The 4,049-nt window shown below is 38.9% G+C and overlaps 1 long non-coding RNA gene across 1 annotated transcript; it reads right to left on the reverse strand.

Moving 5' to 3' along the window:
* Positions 1-1,518: 1,518 nt before the first annotated feature.
* LOC112486616 (uncharacterized) lies at positions 1,519-3,133 on the reverse strand. Its single transcript, XR_003049132.1, has 3 exons — positions 2,789-3,133; positions 2,598-2,710; positions 1,519-2,012 (listed from the first exon to the last, which is right to left on the reverse strand). It is a non-coding gene; the product is annotated as an uncharacterized LOC112486616 (long non-coding RNA).
* Positions 3,134-4,049: the final 916 nt, after the last annotated feature.

Here is a 4,049-nt window from a genome sequence, read left to right on the forward strand (position 1 = left end):
TATATATATATTGTGTGTGTGTGTGTGAAAATTACATCTTGAGAAAAGTACCAAAGTGCTAATGGGGGTGTTCCCAGAGCACCCCATTTCACTTGCACCAATCTGTCTTCACTATTTTTTGAATAGCCCAACCCACAGTCAGAGAGAATGAAGTTCATACTAGTAAGTCTAGGTTCAGTGCTTTGAATATTTATTGCTGAATATTTATTTACATTTTTTCAGTTGAACTTTCACAGCTTCTGTCTATCAAGACTTCCTTTTGTTGATGGATACATTGATTTCTGTTTTTCTTTTTTCACTAGGTTACTCCTAGGGCCATGTCTTCACGTCATGCAGTGTTTGGTCATATGTGGGAGAGGCCGTGACCAAACAACCAAAGTTGCAGAGCTGGAGGTAGACATTTGTTTGGGCCAGTAAAGTAATCTAAGTAAGATGTGAGCAGTAATGATTACATCTTTCTAGAAAGATTCTAGAAATACATTTCTAAAAACATGCACTGCACTGTGATACCTGCAAAAAACTCTGAATTTACAGAGTACCAGAAAACTCCAAAGGAAAGTTTGTGTCACTTTGTGTTTGTTATGCCAGACCTTGGTGACAAAAAGGTTTCAAACACAAAAATAGTGATCAGGTATTTGTGACTGTTTACAAACAGTACCTTTATTTATATTGTATTCCTCTGAAGTGTTAGTGAATTTAATGTAACATCAAATACAGTGCATCTGTCCAAAAACATTTCACAAAAAAAAAACAAACAAAAAAAACCCCCAGAAACATCAACTAAACAAAGTGGCATCAAGACCAGGAGAGCTGGAAAAATCAGTGATTTAGCTCACAGTGAACATCAGCTGATGGCCGACTGCTGCTTTCTGTTGTCAGTTTGTGTAATTCAAGTGAATTTGAGTGTCATCATTTTTATGTTTAATTTACAGAAGAACACATTCAAATTACTGGTAGGGCCAGGAATTAGTCACTGAATGTTTTCAAATGAAATCACTCATTCGCTCTAAGGACTTTTGAATGGTAAAGTGAACAGTTAAATCTTACTGATTCTTCCAGCATGTGTCAGGGTCGTTGGTGTTTCTCTAACAAAATACAGCAAAGGCACTTTTAACACCAGCAACCATTTTCCCTTGTTTTTCCTAATATCTTTAATAATACATGGACACATATCATCAGCGTACAGCTTGATCCAACAGTGCACACACTCAATTGTTGCATTTGCATCCCTTTATTACACACCTGTGCATAGCACTCCCATAGTAAACTCCAATAGTAAAATTGCACCTAACAAAAATAAAAATAAAAGGTTAACATTAAGGGAAAACTGCTCACGTGACCTTCAAAATAAAAGTATCCCTGTGCTTTTACTTTACAAAACTTATGGAAGATATGGTAGATTTTACACCACAAGTTCCTGTTTCAGACTAGTTGGTAAGGTGGAACTTTAGGCCTAAAAAACCTCTTAAAATATGTGTGAGATTAGAAAACATCTGTTAGGATGATGTTCTTCTTCAGTGATGCTCCAATACAGAAGAACTGAGGAAAAAAATGTTACATTTGAGGAGAAGCCCAATCAAATAAAGTATGAAGCAGTAACTTGGCAGCTGTTAGTAAAGTGAAGCTAAATGTTGATCAAAAAATGTGAAAAAAATTGTGAAAACTCTGAAAGGTGTTCAGCCAAGCCGTCAGAAGAACAACATCCACAAAGTTAGATCAGAACTCAAACACTTTTCTGATGGGCTGGGTTTGATGCATGGTTGTGGAACTGTTTAACTGATTGTTCAGCCCAGTGTTTCGGCCCAGTGATCCAGACTGATTTTGCTCAGTGTTAAGGTGCATGTTCTCAACTTCTGGGGCAGTCACATGGTTGGGAGTCGGCCATTTAGGAGTGCTGCTGAGAGATGAGGTTCCTGAGCTGCTTGACCACCGTGTCGATGAGCTTCTGCCGATCTCTGTCCGTCTTCTTAAACTGAGCGAAGACTGTGCTCCTCCTGCTGCTCTCCTTCATCCTGGAGGTCAAAAAAGAGTGTGTTTGAGTATAAAAGTTTTTCATTAAACATTTCTAAAGATTCCATTAATGTGTGTGTCAAAGTATATTTCACATCATAGTTGTTATAACTGAAATATACACCGTATCAAAGTGAGTATTCATTAGTTCATTGTCTGGTGTCCTCACATTTTACATTAGTCAGAAAAATACACATGCCAAAAAACACACGCAGAAACACACAGGCTCACACACATGCACACACTAGGAACTACTCACGGCTTCAATAACCTGTCAAATGAAAGAGGATGAAGAGCAGGATAAGAACTCGTGTTTACAATTATACACTGTATGTTCAAACATCCCATTTTCAAATTTTTGCTGCAGACGAGTTTCTCGGTGTAGACGAGTTTGAATCTTTTTTTTTCTTTTTGTTTTTGTTGTTTCTATATTTTCATATATTCCCAGAGAGAAAGGTGAAAATGAGTTCCGATATTTGAAGAACACTTTCTTCTTCATCACAGCTTAGTTTAAATGTTATCATGACAGAAGTGGTGACATTGCATAAGAAAGAATTAAGGGAGTGTGGGGAGGTGCAGTTTCTTACTTTTCCAGCAGGGTGAGTGCTGTGTGAGGGTTGACTCTCAGGTATTTACAGGTGGGTTTTCCATAGTCGGCCAGGAAGGTGGACCAGTCCCACTGAGTGAACAGTTCCAGTAACTGTAGTCAAGACAGGAAACAATAAGAGTTATTACTTTGGCTGGCTGACCAGAAAACAAAAATAGCATCTGAGCTAACCTTTAGCTAAGCAGAAGGACAGCGTATATTAGCTCCTAGAGGAGCGGTAGTCCTGGGACCAGGATAAGGATGAAAAGTTAGGTCTGACTGATGGAAAGGTTTTATTCCAGGACAGGAGGAAAACATGAGCTCTCCAGGAAAAAACTAAGACAGATGGAGAATCCACCAGCTGAGAGCACGTCCTCCACACACACACTCATTTATCTACACACACATACAGACACACACACTTGCACACAGACACTCCTGACCCTGGATTCACCCAGAACTTTCTTTTTTAGTATTTCACCTCTCACTGAACTTCTCCCTCTCCAGCCTCACCATGACCTCCCTCCCTCTATCTCTCTCTCTCCCCCTCCCTCACACACACACACACATTATTGTTTCCTGTTATTCTTCTGTGATGTTGTTTTTCCTTTCTTTATCAACACATTTTCATTCCCATACTCTCACTCTCTCTCCTTTCCACCTCCCTCTCCCCTTTTCTCCACTTTTTCTCTCTCTCGTCCCTCTCCTCTCCTCTCCGTCTCTTTCCTCATTTGTATTAATGTCTATTCCGTTCCTGGTCAAATGTATTTGTTTAGGAACGTTGAGGGAATCAAAACATTCCTTTTTTTTCCTAATGGCTAAACGTCAGGGTCATATACATTATTCATCATGTTTACTGACTGACACACACACACACACCCCATCACACACACACACATTACTAATGTAATTTTTATCAAACAAAGTGATGTAAGAAAAAAGCAATTTCTCCCATTTTAAACCTGATCAAAACAACTCAACTCCTCCTCCTCCATCACCATCAGGTCCCATTCCCTCCTCCTCTCTTCTCCAAATCTGACAAATTAAGATCTATTTGACTCAAAATCCATCTCTGTTGGCGTCTGACCAAAACTACAGTCCATTATTTTGCCCATCTTTCCATTCGTCCATGGAAGTCTTTGACTTCCTGTCAAACAGACCATGTCATTAGGAACACAGGTTAGGTACCAGTCACTCCTCCATCACAAAAGGTTCAAAGAGAAAAACTGACTTTTAAGAGATGCTGGTCCAGTGCTGCCTACTGTGGTCACATTGTGTCACTTATTTTAAGATTATTTCGTTTGTGTTTTGTTCGAGTTTTCTTAGTGATTTCACACCAAATCATTTTCGGGCAAAAAATTTAATGCAGTGCCATCTTTTAGCAGTTTATTTCATTTTGCTAACTTTTAATGGCATCTCATTTTGGACTAACTCTTTGATTTGTTTTTTTTTT

This window comes from Cynoglossus semilaevis, unplaced genomic scaffold (genome assembly GCF_000523025.1).
Source record: "Cynoglossus semilaevis isolate Cse_v1.0 unplaced genomic scaffold, Cse_v1.0 scaffold3588, whole genome shotgun sequence".
NCBI lineage: Eukaryota > Metazoa > Chordata > Actinopteri > Pleuronectiformes > Cynoglossidae > Cynoglossus > Cynoglossus semilaevis.